This window comes from Mesocricetus auratus, unplaced genomic scaffold, assembly GCF_017639785.1.
Source record: "Mesocricetus auratus isolate SY011 unplaced genomic scaffold, BCM_Maur_2.0 Super-Scaffold_100014, whole genome shotgun sequence".
NCBI lineage: Eukaryota > Metazoa > Chordata > Mammalia > Rodentia > Cricetidae > Mesocricetus > Mesocricetus auratus.
In genome coordinates this window covers 13,813,463-13,834,929 of record NW_024429197.1, presented here as the reverse complement: position 1 = coordinate 13,834,929, position 21,467 = coordinate 13,813,463, and positions in this window count along the sequence as shown.

Below are 21,467 nucleotides of genomic sequence, written 5' to 3'. Positions count from 1 at the left end.
TTCAGACTTTCCTGAGTCATAATTTCCTCCTTTTTTACTTTCTCTTTTTTATTCTGTTCCCCCCCCCCCCCAGGGATTTAGGGAGACTAGGTCTCATTCTGTAGCCTGGGCTGACCTGGAGCTGTGTAGTCTACTCCTGCCTGGAACTATGGTATGCCTCCTGCTTCAGCTGCCTGAGCTAATCAAGGATGGCAAGTAGATTAAGCCTCATATGCCAACTGCTGCCTTGAGTGAAGAGGTCCTAGGCTGAGAGGGTGGAGAGTCCATGATCCATTAGTGATGCCTGTCATGGGTGCAGAAAAGGTGAAAAGGTAGTGGAGGAGTGTATATGCTCTGTGCCACAAGCTGAGTGTCAGAGGCACTGAGTGTCACTTCCTTCTGATAGTCTTTTTTTGGAGGGGGGGTTACTTTATGTAGAATTTATTTCCGTGCCATAAGTTTTTGTTTTTCTTTTTGTTTTTTGTTTTTTTTTTTTTTTTTTTTTGGTTTTTCAAGAGAGGGTTTCTCTGTATTGTTTTGGAGGCTGTCCTGGAACTCTCTCTGTAGACCAGGCTGGCCTCGAACTCAGAGATCTGCCTGCCTCTGCCTCCTGAGTGCTGGGATTAAAGGCGTGCGCCACCAACACTCAGCTAAAACAATTTAAAAAATTATTTAACTTATTTATTTTATGTGCATTGGTGATGTCAGATCCCCTGGAACTGGAGTGACAGACATAAGCTGTCATATGGGTGCTGGGAATTGAACCTGGGTCCTCTGGAAGAGCAGTCAGTGCTCTTACATGAGCCATCTCTCTAGTCCATCATCTTTCTAGTCCAAGCACTCTTTTTGGGAACCAGCCCTGCATCCAGCCCCACTGTTTCTCCAGGGTGTCCCTACTGACTCTGCCATTATACCTACTGCCAGAATGGTACCCATGGTTTCTTTCAAGTTCCATCCTTCAGACACTTGGTGGCTTTTTGGATATGCATAACTTTGATAGCCTGGGCCATATCACAGGTGTTCTTAAAGTGAACAGGAAGATGTGATTTGCAAGATTTTGTATGGTTTTTCTGGGTCAAGAGTAGAGCGAACCATCTTCACAGGTCACCTCAGGGCTGACAGGAAGAGCACTCCTGACCTTCTAGGCATTTCCCCTCTTCTACTGCACGTTCCAGAGCTTGGCCTTCTCCGAGGAACACCTGTGTGGAAGTCGCTCAACAACTTACTTGAAGCTGGTTCCTTCCTTCTACCGAATGGGTCCAAGGGATCAAACTCAGGTCTTCAGGCCTAGTGACAAGTGCTTTTATGAACTCAATATGCAGCCAAGGATACCCACAAACTTCTGATTCTCCCTCCTCTACCTCCCAACTGCTGGTATTGCAGGCATGGGCCATTTTTATGTCTAGTTTTATGTGCTGCTGGGAATTGAGCCCAGGGCTTTGTACATGCTGGGCAAACATGATACCAAATGAGCCATATTCCCAGCCTTACTCTGTCACTTTTTGCATTATTGTCTCTTCTCTGCAGTTCCCAGTCCAGGTTTTCTCCAAGTCAGGCTCCTAATGTGGTGACCTTGGGGAGCTAGAAAGGGAAGGGGTGTGTGTGTGTGTGTGTGTGTGTGCAGTAAAAGGGGAATATGCAAACAGCATTCTTTAGAGCCAGGCCTCTTCAGCCTAGGCATGAACATTTAAATATTAAATTTACCCAATGCAAGTTAATGCAAATAGCAGTAGTTGCAGGCAATAAGCCTAAGCATGGGCAGAGGGGCTTGAGCCAGGGTCACACCAGATGCTCCATAGGTGAATCAGGGTGGCACCTGCACATCTCAGCTCAAGGATGGTTCCAGTTCTGGTGACAAGACTGTGAGGGAGGCTTGGGACTCCCTAAGAGGACAGAGAATCAGAGCCCTGGGTTGGGTGTAGATTCCAGCAAAGGGAAATCAACAATAAGAGGTGTGGGGCTTAGTCCTCAGGGAGGAGGAATCCCAAGAAAGCCTTGAGAGGAGAGACTTGACAAAAGGTAAGCTTTGCTTTAACATATTAATTCTTGTCCTAGGAATCTGTAGTGTGGACCCATTCCCTTCTCCCCTCCTGGTCCTGAATGCTTATTAAGGGTAGGTAACCTGAGTGTTAAGGGGAATAGCCATGGGGTTCCTTTGTTCCCAAGACTCCAAATGCTTTTCTGGGAGCTGCCTCTAAACTGTAGGCTCTCACTGATGGGAGGAAAGCAAGAGACACTGGGCAAGACCTCACATCGTCCCTGGATTCCCAGGCCTTCTTCTCTGTCTCCAGGGCTAACCCAGCCATGGTCCTGGCCCCTAAAGCCTCCCATTTGGATGCTCTGCTCGGGCCTGTTTGGTGTGGCCTGTCACATCCTATCCCAGCAATACTGATTTCTAGTGCCCACCCCTCATCCCCAGTTGTTTGGAGGGCCAAGGTGCCCATTCAAGTTCTTCAGGGTCAGGATGAGTAGACAGGGGGGTACCCTTTGGAATCCTAGCTTGAACAGGAAGCATGTCTCCTAGTTTGGTCTACCTTATTTCTTACTTTAAGATCTCTCTGTGTCCTTATCTCCTCCCTCTCTCAGCTTTTATCCCTTCCCTAAGCCTGACCAACTACCAGAGACCCACCCCCTCCAGCCCCATCCCTCACCAGTTCCCTAGATCCCTGACCAAGCCTTGTTGCCATTAGCCTCCAGGTCACATAGAAGGCATTTTGAAGAGCAGCCCTGGGGTCAGCGGAGAAATCCAACCGTCTTCCCCATGCTGTTCCAGCCATTTTACCTCACCTCAGGGCACAGGCCGTGACATGGAGGAGCCAGCAGCAAAGGGATGGATGAATGCTTGGGAGGCAAGCCCACATGAGGTTGTCTGGCAGATCCATGACATCCAGGCACCATGGAGAGCTCACCCTAGGGTGCTGCTACTGCAGAGAGGCAGCTCCCTCCACCTGCCAAGACTGGAGCCAGGGGCTGGAGCCCAGAGCAGGATGGGCGGGCTCCACCCAGGTCCCCTGAACAAGAGCTGCACTGTGAGCACCCTCAACCCCTACCCCACCCTTCAGGCCAGGCCGGGGTCAGCGGAGGCCACCCATGGAGCTGGAAATAAGATACTCAGGAAGGCAGGGAGCAAGGGAGAAGACCCAGGTGGGGAGTAACCTGCAGGCAGAGGTTGTATGTCTGGACGTGGCGTCAGGGGTGGTGAGAGGCAGCAGAGCTCCAAGTGCCCCGGGATCTCAGGACTTGAAAAAGCAGGTTCATGTAAGAAGCCCAAACCAGATGTAGAGGGTATCAGGTTCAAGTGATGGGAAGCCTCCAGGGGTCCAAACACAGGTCACACTGCAGGGCTGTGGCCTTTAGCCTTTGGGCTGCTAACTGAGCCCACTCCCTGTCTGAAGCTCTACCCTGGCAGCCTTTTTTTTCCTTCCTCTCCAGACAAGGTTTCTCTGTGTAGCACTGGCTGTCCTGGAACTCACTCTGTAGACCAGGCTGGCCTCGAACTCAGAGAGTTCAGCCTGCCTCTGCCCCCCTAGCACTGGGATTAACGGTGAGCGCCACCACCCCCTGGCCTTGAACTAGACCCTTAAAGGCAAAGAGAAAAAATTCGTTGTGAACGAACAGAATGGGATTCAGTCACCATAGAGACACCTTTGGGTGTGTCTATTTGAGTGTTTCTAGAAGTGTTTAGAGCAGGGAAGACCCACCCTGGATGTAGGCAGCCCCATCCTGTTGGCTGGGGTCCTGGACTGGATAAAAAGGAAGCACAAGGGGGCTGAGTGTCAACGCTCTTGTCTCCCTGCCCCTGGCTGCAGACAGATCAGCAGCTGCCTCACCTTCCTGAGGCCACGACTTCCCACGATGCCTGTATCCTCAACTAAGCCAAAAGCTTCCTTCCATAGGTTGCTTTTTGTTTCTTTAGTTGGTTAGTTTGGCTTTTGGTAGCCCTGGCTGTCCTGGAACTCACTTTGTAGACCAGGCTGGCTTCAAACTCACAGACATCCCTCTGCCTCTGCCTCCCGAGTGCTACGATTAAAGATGTGCAGCAGCACAACCGTAGATTGCCTTTGCTATGTATTTTGGCATAGCAATAAGAAAAGTAACAGAGCCTCCACTTCCATGGAAGTGACTGGAATCAGGGCCTGGCTGCAAGGGAGTGTTGGTCACATTCTGAATTCACTGGACTAAAGGTAGGCCTGAGGCTCTGGCCCTTTCTCAGTTAGCTGATGCCCATGAAGTAGCCTGCAGTTGTGCTTAAAGAATCTGATTTGCTGGATCAAGAAAAATCTTCCTCTAGGGAGAGGGATGCTGTCAGTACTTTAAGGAAGCAGGGGCCAAGGGCCAGAAGGACCCAAGGCAGGAGGGACCCAGAGGAAGGACAGAGCAAACACCAAGGGCATTGGAGTTACTGTGACCGCAGTGCTAGGGTGTCAGACGCCGGAGCTGGGAGGAAGACTAGACCTCAAAGGCTTCCTGACCACCCATGAATGCTCCAGGAGGCCCAGAGGAGAGGGTACCACCATCGCCATCTGCCTTCCTTCCCCACCTGGCAAGGCCCAGAGGAGAGGGTACCGCTATCACCGTCTGCCTTCCTTCACCACCTGGCCGTCAAACAAATGTATCTCCTGAAGCACCTGTGTCACAGTCTGCCTGGTCCCCTTTGCCCGGTGCTTCAGCCTGCCTCTTTGGTCCCTCTACATCTTATTACAGATGGCTGTGAGCCACCATGTGGTTGCTGGGAACTGAACTCAGGACCTCTGGAAGAACAGTCAGTGCTCTTAACCTCTGAGCCACCTCTCCAGCCCCCCACCCCCACTCCCTCTACATCTTAACCCATCAACCAGAACCAAAAGAAAAAAGAGATGGTAGAGCCTTGGGCTTTAGCTCCAAAGACAAGGACCAACACTGCCTCTTCTGCGTGTCTGCCTTGGAGCCTTGGTGGAGGCGCTGTCTGTAACCCCACTCTCAGAGGCTGAGACAGGGGGAGCTGTAGCTGGAGGTCAGTCCAGGCTGTGTGATATGACTCTGTCTCAGAAAAAAAAAAGAATGAAGGGAGGGAGGGAGAGAGAGAGAGAGAGAGCGCGAGTGAAGGGAGGGGGAACAATAAGGGAGAAATGTCTGCCATCCCAGAGGCTGCTACAGGAAGGGACGGGGCAATGGGTGGGCAGAGCAGGTTCTAACCTTCCTAAGAGCTCTCCCCTCACATTCCCACACACCCCACTGCCCTTCTGTCCCTGTTTCTGTCTCTGTTCCAAAGGAGCTCTGCTTTGACCTGGAAACCAGGAGGAGGCAGAGGTCTGTGGACCCACTGAGTTTCAGACACTTGTGAGCCGTCGGCAGGACGGGTGCTCAAGGCCACGCTCACTTAGTCATGTTTTTCCCTCCGTTTAAGGGATAGGAACAGGAGCAGGGAGCTAGACAGTGGTTAGAACAAGAGGTCCTGTGGGACTCTTGTGGATCACATGAGACTGTGTCACTTCAGCTCTGGGGACAGCTGCCCGCTGACTGTGGTGCCCACCCCATTTCTGCCATATCTCATCACGAGTTCCTCCTTTGTCTACAGGACTATGAGCTACCAGGGAATGAGATTCCTATAGTAGGAGCTCCAGAGACAGAGGACTGGGTTCAAATCCTAGGTTAGTCACTTCCCTTGTAACCCAGGCAGGCTGCCTTAACTGTCTCAGCAACAGCAGGGCTGGCGGCCTAGGCTGTGGCTCACTCGTAGAGCACACACAGTATTCCAGAGGCCCAGGGTTCAGTCTCCAGTATTATTCTCACTGTCCCCCTCCCCTCCCCCCAAAGGCCTCTGGGCCTGGTGGTGGACTTGGGAGACTGGGGCAAGAGAATTGAAACTTTGAGGCCAGTAAGGGCTACACCACAAAACTCTGTCTCAACTCCCAACTCATCCAAAATCATCTCTAAACAAGGCTGACATGTGCTGCTGGAGAGATGGCTCGGCTGGGAAAAACAAAAAGCACCTGCCTGCAAGCCTGACGACGTGAGTTCAATTCCCAGGAGCAAACTGACCCCCTCAAACGATCCTCTGACCTACAGAGGGTACCGTGTGCACACACAACACACAAAATGTAATAATAATAATAAAATAATAATAATAATAATAATGCTGGGCATGGGTGGTGTACGCCTTTAATCCCAGCACCCCGGAGGCAGAGGCAGGTGGATCTCTGTGAGTTCAAGGCTAGCCTGGTCTACAGAGCGAGTTCCAGGACAGCCTCCAAAGCCACAAGAGAAACCCTGTCTCGAAAAACTAAAAATAATAATAATAATAATAATAATAATAACCCAGGCGGCTGGAAAGATGGCCTTGTGGGCACAGCACTTACTGCTCTTCCGTAGGCTCGAGTTTGATCCCCCGCACCATGTCAGGCAGCTCACAACTGCCTCTAATTCCAGCTCAGGGGGGATCTGACACCTCTGGTCACCATGGGCATCTACACTCACCACTCATGTGCATGCACCCACGTATGCACACACACATAATTACAACTTTTTTTTTTCAGTTTAAAGGAGTAGAATGAATGAATAGCTGGGAATAGTGGCTCCCACGTGTAATTCCAGCACTCTCCTGAGGCAGGATTGCCATGAGTTAGAGACCAGAGTAAGATCCTTGAGCTGGGGATACAGTTCAGTGGCAGAGTGTCTACCATACCTAATGCACACACACACTGGTCCAGTTGGTCACAAAAAGCCACATCACGTACATTTACATACTCAGGAGCTACATCACATACATTTACATACTCAGGAGCTACATACACGCAGGCACACTCATAAACTCATCCATTCACACAATCTACATACACACATTTGTTTGTTTGTTTAGAGACAGGTTTCACTGTGGAGCCCTGACTGTCTTGGAACTCACTATATATCAACCAGGCTGGCCTCAAACTCACAGAGAGCTATCTGCCAGCCTGTGCCTTCCAAGTCCTGGGAGTAAAGGCGTGTGCCACCATGCTCACCAGCACATATTTTTACCTACAGCTCGGTCCACACTAAGGCACATACTTTCACGTATTCCCAGTGCTCTATCCACAGAGACAGGAGAGAGCACACACACATACGCACACACATGTACTTGTCCACTCACACACGGACATACTCTTGCTCCTTTTTGTTGTAGTTCTTTTTTTTTTTTTTTCGAGACAGGGTTTCTCTGTATTTTTTTGGAGGCTGTCTTGGAACTCACTCTGGAGACCAGGCTGGCACAGAGATCCACCTACCTCTGCCTCCCGAGTGCTGGGATTAAAGGCGTGTGCCACCAACGCCCGGCTTTTGTTGTAGTTCTGAAACACAGTCTCACATTTCCCAGGCTGACTTGAACTCTTACGTGTGTGAGGATGACCTTGAACTCCTGACCCTCCTGCCTCTACCGGGTGCTGGGAGTCAAAGCGCGTGCAGGGAGGTCCATACACCACATGAAGGGGTATATGGAGATATTCACACTGTTCGTTTGCTTTTAGAGACTGTCTCTTCCTTCCATGTAGCCTGATCCACTGTGTGGTCTCAGACTTCTGCAGTTCTCCTGTCTGGGTCCCCAGTGCTGGGGTCACAGGTGGGGATGGCCTGGCTCACACATGTTCTGACACACAAATTTATATGCTTCAGTCAGACCATCAAGGCACACCTGTATTTTGCACACATGTAGTTCTGTACATTCTGGGACATTCACAGCCACCCTTAAGACAGACATACAGTGACTCGTTGGATCAGGGACACACGGCTTCCTCACCCACCCCCGAGGCCATCTCCTCCACAGGAGTTGCTGCCAACTATCAACTTGACTGGCTTTCTCCCCACCTATTTCCCACCATCCTCTGGGGCCTCTGGGGCCTCCCTCCTGAAGGAGGGGACAGGGCAGAGTTAGCCCTGCTGATGTGGCAACACTGCTCACCTGCAGCCTAGGCCACACCTTCCACTGGGAGAGGCTTAAAGGAACAACGTTCCTCACGGCTCACTTTGCCTGGTCCATTCGCTGCTCAGACAGGGAAGGTGAGACTTGGAGAGGGCTCAGGGTATGAAGGGTACTTGAACCCAGTGCCTCCTGGGGAGAGATAGCTATACTAGGACAGGAAGTGGAACCCAGACCCATGTCTTGCCTGCAGGGCTGTGTCTGCTCCTCTCTTCCCAACCTCCCCGGCAGGCACTCCCACCCTCTGGCAGGCCCTGTCTAGGGAGCCAGCACCATCTGCGCTCCCTGCCAGGAACCTTCCCTGCAGAATCTTCTCCTATTCCTTTTCCAAAGCTGGGTGAGGTGTGCCCGCACAGTGGGCAGCCCGGCTAGTTACCTCCCAGTCATGTGACCCGGTAAGGCGCTCTTCTCAGTCCCTCCCAGGGTCGTTCCCGCCCCGCCCTGCCCGTACCATTGCCCCCTCTATACATGAATGAGAAACACAAATCCACCTGCCGGGATTGGAGAGGTAGGCCCAGGTAGAGTGTGGCAGGGCCAAGCCCGGGGGCTTGATACTGGCTGGCTTGGCAGGGGAGCCTCGGAGTAGCAGGGACATACGGAGAAGGGCCTGGTCACCCCACTGGACCTTGTACTTCCACACACCACCTCCAAGTGGTCCTTTAGCCTCTGGGGTTACTGTGAGGTTCCCTCGGCTCTCAAAGCTGTGACAGCCCAGTTCAATCCCTGCGGTTGGAGGGGTGTCTGAGAGGTGGGCAGGTGGTAGAGACGGAAAGGGGTCCAGAGACCCAACGCCAACCATATCCTCGGAAGTCACCAGACTGATGGAGAAGATCTAGCCTGGTCTGCCCCTAGAGTCCTTGACCTTCCTGCCTTTATCCCTAGTGCTAGAGATGGAACCCAGTACCTCAAATTCAGTAGGCAAGTGCATTACACTGAACAGCACCCAGGCCTGGATACCCTGGCTTGCTCAGGGAAAGCCGACTTGTCCCCTGGATCCCAGGACTAGTGAGCTGCAGAGGGATGCTGTACCCCCAGGGCGTCACTTCTGATGTGAGAGGCAGTCAGATCCTAGAGCTCTGGTGCTATAGGGAGGCACTCTAGAAGTCCGAAGGCCCCCGAACTACGTGGGGCACATGGCACTTCCCCAGGGATACACAAGCTATTGGGTAAATTCACCCCCTCAGGGTTACCTGGCTGGGAAAAGAAACACAAGTCCTCAGGGACCCAAGTTCATTCTCAGGGACCCGAGTTCCATGTCCCAACCCCATATCAATCAGGTGGCTCACAATGGCCTGTAGCTGCAACTTCAGGAGATCCAGCTTCCTCTTCCAGCCTCCACAGGCATGCACACACACTTGTACATAAGTGACAATTAAACAAATGAAAATTTCTGAAGACTGGAATAGAGTTCCAGAGGGTAGGAAGTGGTGACTGCAGGGCTACCTCACAGGCCGAGCCAGGGTACTCATGGCCCACATTCCCAACACCCGAGCTTCCAAAGCACACACCCAGCCCTAGCGGGCGTGATGCTCACTCATGGGACATGCATTCACCCCTTCAGGCCCTGCAATAGCCTCTGAAGGGTCCTTGAAGCCATTAATAGAAGCCATACCTGCTGTCAAGGCCCCATCTGTGTAGTCAGAGGGGGTTTAAACTCAGCAAGGAATCTGGCATCTGTCATGGCAGAGCAGGGTTTGTAATCCCAGCCCTCAAGAGGTGGAAGCAGGGGATCAGGAGTTCAAGGTCATCCTTGACTACATAATGAGCTCCAGAATCTGTCTTTAAAAATCCATATGGTGGAGCTGGACAGATGGCTCACTGGTTAAGAGCACTGGCTGTCGGGCTGGAGAGATGGCTCAGAGGTTAAGAGCACTTATTGCTCTTCCAGGGGTCCTGAGTTCAATTCCCAGCAACCACATGGTGGCTCACAACCATCTACAATTCAATCTGGTGTCCTCTTCTGGCATGTAGGCAGAACACTGTATATGTAATAAATTAAACTTTAAAAAAAAAAAAAGAGCACTGGCTGCTGTTCCAGAGACCTGGAGTTTGATTCCTAGCACCCACATGGTGGCTCATAACCACCTATAACTCCAGTCCCAAGGGATCCAACACATTCTGAGGGCACTACATACATGAGGTGTACATTCTTACATACTCTAGGTACATACAGACATACAGGTACACAGATATACACACTCATGCAGACAAAACACTCATACACACAAAAAACACATCGGGTTATTAAATAAAGATACTTCCGCCAAGCCTGATGATCTCAGTTTGATCCCCAGCCCAACATGGTAGGAAAAAACCAACTCTCACAAGCTGTCCTCTGACCGCCACATGTATACATTTAGGTGCCTCAGGCCTGCCTTCCAGACACTTGGGAGGCAGAGACAGGAGGATCTCTGAGTTTGAGGTCAGCCTGATCTACAGAAGTGAGTTCCAGGACAGCCAAGGTTACATAGTGAGAAATTGTCTCAAAAAAAAATTTACTGCATGTCTTTAATTCCAACACTTGGGAGGCAGAGGCAGGTGTATCTCTGTGAGTTCAAGGTCAGCCTGGTCTACAGAGCAAGTTCCAGGACAAGCTCCAAAGCTACACAAAGAAAGCCTGTCTCAAACCCCGCCCCCCCACGCAAAAACAAAACAAACAAACAACAACAGAAAAAACACTCAGCTTTGATGTTGCATCCTTTAATCCCAGCACTTGGGAGGCAGAGGCAGAGGCAGGCAGATCTCTGTGAGTTTGATTTTGAAGCCGGTCTGGTCTACAGATTGAGTTCTAGGACAGGCTCCAAAGCAATACAGAGAAACCCTGTCTTGAAAAACCAATAATAATAATAATAATAGTAATAATAATCTAGACAAGGTAGGTGGACACTAGCAGGGGTGAGAGCTTTGGTATGGAGTGTGGTGATAGGAGAGGATTGGAGAAGTTCACAGATCAAATTTGCCTGGAGACAGAGGCACAATATCTAAAGGAACCCAAGAGTCTGAAGGGACACGGGGTCTCCCTGTGGTTATATTAGGAATAAGTAGCTTGGGCCGGGCGTTGGTGGCGGACACCTTTAATCCCAGCACTCGGGAGGCAGAGGCAGGCGGATCTCTGTGAGTTTGAGACTAGCCTGGTCTACAAGAGCTAGTTCCAGGACAGCCTCCAAAACAATACAGAGAAAACCTGTCTCGAAAAACCAAAAAAAAAAAAAAAAAAAAAAAAAAACAAGCTCCCAGAGACTTTGAGAAGGTCCAGGTGACCCTCACATGGGAAAGGAATTCCACTGTAGCTTCCCACTCAGGGCCCAGGTAAGAGATAGTATCCTGCTTTCCATTTTAAAGCTAAGGAAACAGTCCCCAGAGTGCGGAGAGACATGAGGGTGAGGGGGCTGGGTTTAACCTGCGGTCTTCTGAGTCTCATGTCTGGTTCTTCCCCTTGAGCACACAACCCGTATCTTATTATGTTTGTTATTATGCTTATTATGTTGTTGTTGTTTGTTATTTATTTATCTCCACATTTATTGAGGTGTTGGGCATTGAACACAGGGTCTCATGTGTACGAAAGTTAGCTCTGAGACAAGAGCTGCATGCCCAGCCCTGTTCAGTTTCTAATCATTTGTGTGTGTGTGTGTGTGTGTGTGTGTGTGTGTGTGTGTGTGTGTGTGTGTGTGTGTGTGTGTGTAACACAAAGTTTGAAGTAACCCAAGCTGGTCTCTGACTCAGCTGTGTAGTTGAGGATGACTTTGAACTTTAGATCTTCTTGCCTCAACTGAGTGCACACTAGGTTTATGCATCTCTGAGGATTAAACCTAGGGTTCTTAAGTGCTAGACAAGCACTCTGCCTACTGAGTGATAGATATTCTATCCCCGCCCTATTTATTACTAATTACTGCTTTGATGACTTGGCTCACCTTGGGCTCCGCCCTCTTGACTGTTTGCACAGTCGGTTCTGAAAACGCAGGTCCGGGGCGCCCCCATGCGGTATTGATAGAAAACACATGTCCCGCAGTGCCTGGAGTTGGGGTGGGAAAGGTGGTGTCTGTGTGACGCCCCCTGTAGACTGCGCTAGACAGTGCAGGAGAGTTTAACCTGTGGAAGGTGGTGGCTCACCCACCCATCTGGTGCCATGTTAGGCACTCAGCATCTGTGCAGAATGATGCCACACAGCAGCAGGAGCAGGAGGAAAAAGACGGTAATGAAGGGAGTAACACTTACAAAGTGTCTTTCGTATGGTATGCAAAGTGGTCAGCATTTTCCAGTTCTCTCATTTAACATACGTACCTAACATAGAAGCAAAACCTGACATCCAGGGGAATTAAGTAATCTGTCTGTAGTCTGTACAGAAATCTGTCTGTGGCCATGCTTGGGCTCCTGGGGAGTAAGCTTGCTGGGGAGTAGGACTGGTGATCACACCGCAGTTCTTGGGAGATCCGGGATAATGAGACCTAAGTAGAAGTGGGGAAGTGTTGGGTGCTCCCAATTCTGCAAGTGTGACTCTGGCTACAATGCTCTCCAAGCCTGCTTTCTCATCAACAATGGGACCTTATTACAGGCTCCACGGGACAGGAGGATTCTGAGGATTCATTGCAACGATGCAGGTAAAATGCTTGACTTGTTGTCTGGCATGCAGCACTGTTTATTCCTCAACACATTTACTTGTTATTTATTTATCTAATTTTGGTTTTTCGAGACAGGGTTTCTTTGTAGCTTTGGAGGCTGTCCTGGAACTTGCTCAGTAGACCAGGCTGACCTTGAACTCATAGAAATCCACCTGCCTCTGCCTCCCACGTGTTGGGACTAAAGGCGTGTGTCACCACCATCCAGCTACATTTACTTGTTTTTCTGTATGTTTTACATTGCTGGGGATTGAACTCGGGACCCCATGCATGCAAGGTAAGCACTCTATCTCTTAGGCAAAGGCACAGACTTTTCCTCCAGGTCCAACCACTACTTTATTGAAAAGCTGCAGGTTAGGGTTACAACTATGAATAAATACAAGTACTGTTCTTCTGTTCTTTGTGTCTGTAATATCAGCACTCAGAAGATTGAAGAGGGGGACTTCAAGGTCAAGGCCAGCATGAAGTACTTAACAACACTAAAAACATTGTAAAGCCCAAGACAGGCTCCAAAGCTACACAGTGAAACCCTATCTCAAAAAAAAAAAAAAAAAAAAAAAAAAGCCAACCAAACAAAAAAACATTGTAAAGCCGGGCAGTTGTGGCGGACACCTTTAATCCTATCATTCAGGAGGAAGAGGCAGGTGGATGTCTCTGGGTTTAAGACCATCCTGCTCCATAGAGCAAGCTCTGGGGAAGCCAAGGCTGCACAGAGAGACCCTGTCTGGAAAAACCAAACAGAAACCCAAACAAAAAAGTTTCAGCAGGGGCTGGAGGAGTGGCTCAGCAGGTACTACTCTTCCAGAAGACCCAAGTTCAGTTCCCAGCCAGCTCAACAACTTCAACAACTTCCTGTAACTCCAGATCCAGAGGGACCCAAAGTTCTGGCCCCTGCAGGTTCCTGCACTCATGTGCACACATCTACACACACACACACACACACACACACACACACACACACACAATCAACCAATCTATCAAACTTTTTTTTTTTATCTTTAAAAGTTTTTTTTTTGTTTTTTGAGGCAGGGTTTCTCTGTGGCTTTGGGCTTTGGAGGCTGTCCTGGAACTGTCTTGTAGACCAGGCTAGTCACGAACTCACAGAGATCCACCTGCCTCTGTCTCCCTAGTGCTGGGATTAAATTTAGGCGTGCACCACCACCGCCCGGCTCTTGAGAAGTTTTTAAGTAGATAATGATAGCTAAAATTCCTGGGCCCTTGGTGAAACACTTCGTGCGTTCATTCTCACAATACGCTTGTGATCTGAGAGCAGCTGTGAGATGGAGTAACTTTCCCAGGGTCCTCACAATACGCTTGTGATCTGAGAGCAGCTGTGAGATGGAGTAACTTTCCCAGGGTCCTCACAATACGCTTGTGATCTGAGAGCAGCTGTGAGATGGAGTAACTTTCCCAGGGTCCTCACAATACGCTTGTGATCTGAGAGCAGCTGTGAGATGGAGTAACTTTCCCAGGGTTCTCACAATACGCTTGTGATCTGAGAGCAGCTGTGAGATGGGGTAACTTTCCCAGGGTTCTCACAATACGCTTGTGATCTGAGAGCAGCTGTGAGATGGGGTAACTTTCCCAGGGTTCTCACAATACGCTTGTGATCTGAGAGCAGCTGTGAGATGGGGTAACTTTCCCAGGGTTCTCACAATACGCTTGTGATCTGAGAGCAGCTGAGAGATGGAGTAACTCTCCCAGGGTTCTCACAATACGCTTGTGATCTGAGAGCAGCTGAGAGATGGAGTAACTCTCCCAGGGTTCTCACAATACGCTTGTGATCTGAGAGCAGCTGTGAGATGGAGTAACTCTCCCAGGGTTCTCACAACACGCTTGTGATCTGAGAGCAGCTGTGAGATGGAGTAACTCTCCCAGGGTCCCCAGGGAGTGCACAGAGGTGGGCATCAGGCTCCATTCAGCCCCTCAATTCCAAAACCTGGACTCAACTGCTGGTTCTAGACGAGGTAACTGGACAGTCCTGCAGGGCATCTCAGAATCACTTTCCTCCCACCCTGGACAGTTTCAGGACCCTGTCAGCACAAGGAAACCAAGCTGAATGGCTTACACTTGTGTCAAGTGATTTTCAGAGTAACTTTCCCCGGCCAGCTCCTGTGCCAAGCCTCCCCTCTGCTCACAACAGTCCTGTGAATGGGGTGCTGATGACGCAGTCTACTCTCGGGGAACCAGGCCGGGGACCACTGCTCCCATAACGACTTAGGAAGGCTCTGCAGTATGTCGGGGGACTACTGTGGTGTGTCTTCCCTGGGTGCTCCAGTGTTCCTCAGCTCCTAGCTCACCGCTCTGACACTCACACACCATTCCTCCCACCTTCAGGCCCCTGCTCACATTGCTCAGGGACCTATCTACACATCCAAGACTGAGTGAGAAGGCTCATGTGATATGATATGAGCCTTCTTACTCATATATGGATGTGTGTATGGGTCTTTTTAAAAATTTATTTTATGGGCTGGAGAGATGGCTCAGAGGTTAAGAGCACTGACTACTTTTCCAGGGGTCCTGAGTTCAATTCCCAGCAACTACATGGGGGCTCACAACCATCTACAGTTCAATCTGGTGTCCTCCTCTGGCATGTAGGCAGAACACTGTGTATGTGATAAATAAATCTTTTAAAAAATTTTATTTTGCCGGGCGTTGGTGGCACAGGCCTTTAATCCCAGCACTCGGGAGGCAGAGGCAGGTGGAGCTCTGTAAGTTCGAGACCAGCCTGGACTACCAAGTGAGTTCCAGGACAGCCTCCAAAGCCACAGAGAATCCCTGTCTCGAAAAGCCAAAAAAAAAAAAAATTATTTTATGTACGAGTGCTCTGTCTCTGTCTGCATGTGCACTTTTATGCCAGAAGAGGGCATCAGATCCCATTATAAATGGCTGTGAGCCACCATGTGGTTACTGAGAATTGAACTCAGAACCTTTGCAAGAGTAGCTAGTGCCTTTACCTACTGAGCCATCTCTCCAGCCCCATTAGTTACTTTTCTATTGCTGCGACAAAACGCCATGACCAAGGCAACTGTCTTAGGGTTTCTGTTTCTGTGAAGAGACACCATGACCACAGCAACTCTTTTTTTTTTTTTTTTTTTTTTTTTTTTTGGTTTTACGAGACAGGGTTTCTCTGTATTGTTTTGGAGGCTGTTGGTCCAGCCTGGCCTCGAACTCACAGAGATCCACCTGCCTCTGCCTCCCGAGTGCTGGGATTAAAGGCGTGTGCCACCACCGCCTGGCCAGCCAGTGTTCTTTTTTTTTTTTTTTTTTTTTTTTTTTTTGGTTTTTCGAGACAAGGTTTCTCTGTGGCTTTGGAGGCTGTCCTGGAACTCGCTCTGTAGACCAGGCTGGCCTCGAACTCACAGAGATCCGCCTGCCTCTGCCTCCCGAGTGCTGGGATTAAAGGCGTGTGCCACCAACGCCAGGCTCCAGCCAGTGTTCTTAATCACCAAACTATCTCTCCAGCTCCAGACCACAGCAACTCTTATAAGCGAAAACATTTTTTAAGATTTATTTATTTGTTATGTATAGTGTTCTGCCTGCATGTATCCCTGCACACCAGAAGAGGGCACCAGATCTCATTACATATGGTTGTGAGCCACCATGTGGTTGCTGGGAATTGAACTCAGGATTCTGGAAGAACAGCCAGTGTTCTTAACCTCTGAGCCATCTCTCCAGCCCTCAAAAACATTTCTTTTCAAGACAGGATTTCTCTGTGGCTTTGAAGCTGTCCTGGAACTAGCTCATGTAGACCAGGCCAGTCTCAAACTCACAGAGATCTGCCTGCCTCTGCCTCCAGAGTGCTGGGATTAAGGGTGTGCGCCACCACCACCTGACCCAAGTGAAAACATTTAATTGGGTGACTTACAGTTCAGAGGTTTAGTCCATTACTATCATAGTGGGAAATGGCAGTCAGGAAGACATGGTGCTGGAGAAGGAGCTAAGTTCTACATCTTGATCCACAGGCAACAGCAAGTGAAATGAATCTACACTGAATGCGGCTTGAGCACAGCAGACCTCAAAGCCCACCCCACAGTGACACACTTCCTCCAACAAGGACATACCCACTCCAACAAAGCCACATCCCCTAAGAGTGTCACTCCCTATGAGATTATGGGGACCAATTACATTCAAACTACTACAGCCACTTATAAAAAACAACATTTAATTTAGGGACTTGTTTACAGTTTCAGCCATCCTGGCTGTGAGCATGGCAGCAGGCAGGCCAGTGGCTCTGGAGCAGTAACTGGGAGCTTTTGTGTTGAGATAACAACCACAAAGCAGAGAGAAAGAACTGGGAATGGTGCATGATGTAACATCGAAACCCTCCCCCACTGACACACCTCCCCCAACAAGGCCACGCCTTCTAATCCTTCCCAAACAGTTCCACCCACTGGGACCCAGATTTCAAAGATGAGAGTCTGTGGGAGCCATGCTCCTTCAAACCACCATAGTATGTATGTCTGTGTGGAAGCATGCCACTCGGAAGGCAGAGGCAGGCGGATCTCTGTGAGTTCAAGGCCAGCCTGGTCTACAGAGAAAGTTCCAGGACAGGCTTCAAAGTTACAGGGAAACCCTGTCTAGGAAAAAAAAAAAAAAAGGATGCCACATGTGGGTGCCCAGGGAGGTCGAAAGGGAGTGTCACAACTGGAGCTGGAGTGACAGGTGGCTGTGGGACATCTGACTTACGCTGAGAACTGAACTCTGCCCTCTACAAAAGCAGTAGGTGCTCCTAGCTGCTGAGCCATCTCTCCAGCCTCTCTTTTCTCTTCTGTCTTTCTTTCTCTGGTTCTGTTAGTTTCTTCTTCTAGGAAACCGCTCTATTTAGCTACATCCCAATTCCATCTTCCTCCTGTTTTTCTGCTTTTCCCGAGTGTTGAACTCAAGGTTTGGGCACTGAGTCTGTGTCACTGTCACTCAGCTAAATACCAGTCTCAGTCACACTCTTCTCATTTTGGTGTTTGGTGACCTCCCTTAACCTCCGTGGCCAGGGCTCTGCTTCCTTGGATCCAGTTCTTGCCTTGGAGGTTTTATCAGTAAACAGTCACTCTCAAGGCCTTGGCTAGGACAGGGCTCATGAAAGAGCTCTTCACAGAGGCCTGTACAGGGACAGGGGAGTATCCCAGGATCTGCAGCCCCTCCACGGACACTGCCCTGAGCCAGAGGAGGAAGCAGAGACAGTCTCAGCAGGAAACCTGCTGACAGCTGAGGGCTTGGTCTCTCTCTCTCTCTCTCTCTCTCTCTCTCTCTCTCTCTCTCTCTCTCTCTCTCTCTCTCTCTCTCTCACACACACACACACACACACACACACACATACACACACACACAGGAGCTGTAGCCTTTGGTAGAGGTCTGGCTATATCTCCGTGGTGGAGTGCCACCTGGCATGTCCCAGGCCCCAGGGCCCAGTCCTCAGAATAGCTGGGAGGAGTGTGGGGACTATCCTGGTCACATTCCCCTCCTTCTTATTCTGCCATGTCTTCTCCGGGCAAACTCAGCTGAAGGCAGACGGCCAGGGATCTGTGAGACTGTGGCATGAACCAGCCCCTGGGCAAGCAGGGCGGGGGAGAAACAGAGACTGTGGTTAGGCAGGGAATGACCAGCCCTGGCTGCTCTCCTCTTCTTGGGTTCAGCTTTGTGGACACAGTTTTTTTGTTTGTTTGTTTGCTTTGGTTTTGGTTTTTCAAGACAGGGTTTCTCTGTGGCTTTGGAGGTGGTCCTGGAACTAGCTCTTATTAAAGCCACCACTGCCCGCATGGACACACTTTTTAAAAATAATTAATTAATTAATGAATTGATTTTTTAAATTCCATGTACACTAGTGTCTTGCATGTAGATGTGTCTGATGTTGGAGCTACAGAGTTGCCATGTGGTTGTTGAGAATTGAACCTGGGTCCTCTGGAAGAGCAGCCAGTGCTCTTAACCACTGAGCCATCTCTCTAGTCCCTGATAACACTTGTTTTTAAAAGCACCTTCTGTGTCTGCCTCAGAAAATCCTTTTCTTATCCTTCCAGGCCCAGACACCCAGTCCCACCTCTCCCACCGCAGGGCCCCTGGGTGTCTGTACCTATTGATACATTGCTTAGCCTAGTGGTCGGCATTACTCTCCACACAAACTTGCATTCCCAGGAGAAAGTTCTGGCATCTTCTACATAATAAGCTTCCTGCAGACCTGGGCCAATAAAGCCATTTGCTCTGATACAAACTCAGCACAGAGCAAACGTCAATGTGTGCCAAGGCTGAGTCCCATGACCTTGTTCACCAAGCGCCACCTGGGCGGATGCAGTCTGTATGTGTCTCTCCCAGGGTCCACTGGAGCTGTTTAATTGTGGGTAGCATGATCCTGGCATGAAGCCAGTATAATATGTTGCCTGAATTTGTCTAGACACCAACATCCAGCCTTCTTTTCAGTACTCCATCCAACAAGCATTTTATGTCATTTCTTTTCTTTTCTTTTTTTTTTTTGGTTTTTCGAGACAAGGTTTCTCTGTATTGTTTTGGAGGCTGTCTTGGAACTCGCTCTGGAGACCAGGCTGGCCTCGAACTCACAGAGATCCGCCTACCTCTGCCTCCGGAGTGCTGGGATTAAAGGCGTGCGCCACCAACGCCCGGCTTTTTATGTCATTTCTTATTTGTGTATTTGTGTGTGTGTGTGTGTGTGTGTGTACACGACAGGTGTGTGTGGGCATGGCCGCACTGCGTCACAGGCCGTGTGTAGAGGTCAGAGGACAACTGTGTGTAATTTGTTCTCTTCTCCCACCTCTACATGGGTAAGTTCTGGGACTAAATTCAGTTGCCAGGCTTGCTCAGCAGTGTTCTCACCTACTGAAACCATCCAACAAAGCTTTCTGTGACATGCAAGGATGCAGCATTGAATAAGTGACACTGTCCCTGTCCTCATGGGGCTTCCATTTTAGTGGAGGAAGCAGGAAAGAAAGGAATTACAACCAAACACTATTAGCAGGGCAGTGGTGGCACATGTCTTTAATTCCAGCACTTCAGAGGCAGAGTCAGGTGAATCTCTGGGAGTTTGAGGCCAGCCTGGTATACAGAACTAGTTCCAGAACAGCCAAGGCTGTGAAGTGAAACCCTGTCTTGAAATGCAACCCCTCCAACCAGATCAAACAAACAAACAAAAACACTATTGGTTTTTTTGTTTTTGTTTTTGGAGACAGGGTTTCTCTGTATTGTTTTAGAGTCTGTGGGCTGGTCTCGAACTCACAGAGATCCTCCTGCCTCTGCCTCCCTAGTGCTGGGATTAAAGGCGTGTGCCACCAATGCCCGGCTGGGTTTTTTTTAGATTTATTTTATTTAATTCTGTGTCTGTATATCCATGTGTGTACACCTTCCTGAGGAGGCCAGAAGTGTGGGATCCCCCTGCAGGTGTAGCTTCAGAAAGTCGTGGGTGCGTGGATAGCATGACGGAAGGATGTCTCTCTGAGGAGATGACATACTGAGTTCTGAGAGAGCAGGAGCTGAAGAGGGCACTGTAGAGGGACACAGCAGCAAGGACAAAGGTCCAAGCTTGAAGGAGCTTCTGGGACTTCGTAGGGATTCAGTTTCTCACCCTAAGGAGCTTAGAGGGGGCTGCCAGGAGTTAAGGATGCGGCCTTGGGGACACCGTGACAGCTTCTGGGCAAGGCTGCTGGAGGGGAAGAGGCAGCCCCCGTGAATTCTGCCCTTGCAGCCTGTTGCTTAGCACCTTCGATAAACAGCCGGCTGGCAGGCAGGCCTTGCCCTTGCTCCCTTCCTTCTCTCTGACTGGCAACAGCTGCCCGCAAGCAGCGGGAGGCCCCGCCAACATCCTCCCCTGGAATATTTCAGGGGTAAGTCAGAAAATGACCAGCAGCCTCCAAAACACTATTCTCCCATATACCTTACATGGGTATATTGGGTTGCTCTGGGTGGTTAAGCATCCTCCCCTTGGCACACTACAAAACCATGAAAAACATGGCCACAGGAGGCACCCCAGCACACAGCTGCAGTCACACACCTACCCCTACCCCTCAGCTGCCACACTGGCACATGCCAGCCCAGTCAGGCTCACACACACTCACACATGGTTTCCCACCTGCTCCCCAGTCGATGCAGCCTGGTGTCCATTTTCCCTAAGAACACTCACAGCTGGCACAATCGTACACACTCAGCCTGCTATCAAGTCACACAGCTGCAAGACCACGCAGGACAGGAACAGAGCCACATGGGGTCTACAAGCCTAGATCTACCTCCTGCTCCACACCCAGAACCTTTACCAGATGTTCCCAGCTGTGGGCACGTGGAACAGAATGCACAAGCCACCGGGTCAACACATCCGCATCATTTCTCCTTCTCCATCCCCATCCGCTGCTCAAGGATCTGATTAAACCGGTGTCCAGCCTCCTTCCTCATGGCCTGGACCTGCTGGGTGCACAGCATTCTTCTGCAGTTGAATCAAAGCCCTCCTCCCAGACTAAGTGGGGAAAAAATAATCAGAGGAAGAATGCCTGGGGCCCAGCAGCTCTTACTGGGGGGGAGGGGGAGAGTGCCTTCAGCGTGGAAGTCTGCCCCGGGCACTGGTGGGCCAAGGACTTAGGCGTAGACATATGCCCTGAAACACGACAGAAGCGACTGAGTCGGAGCCACAAGTGGAGCTCTAGGAAGACCCCCAGGAAACCTCTCAGTTTGTGTGACCTGAATTAAACACAGACTTAACTTTATGGCCTTAAGCCTTTTTGCAGTTCTTTCTCAGCCCTTCTCTAACTCCAGCCATGTCCCCCAGCTGTCATCAGACGCTTGGGGTGTGACGAGCAATCCCCCCCCCCCTTCTCCAGCAGGCGCCCTGCCCCACCCCTTCACGACAGCTGCGGGACACCGGGAGGGTGGCCTCTCTCCAAGGCCTTGCGCGGGTGGGGATCGCAGGGCGTTGGGTCCTGCAGGGTGGCCCACAACTAAACCTTCCCCCACCC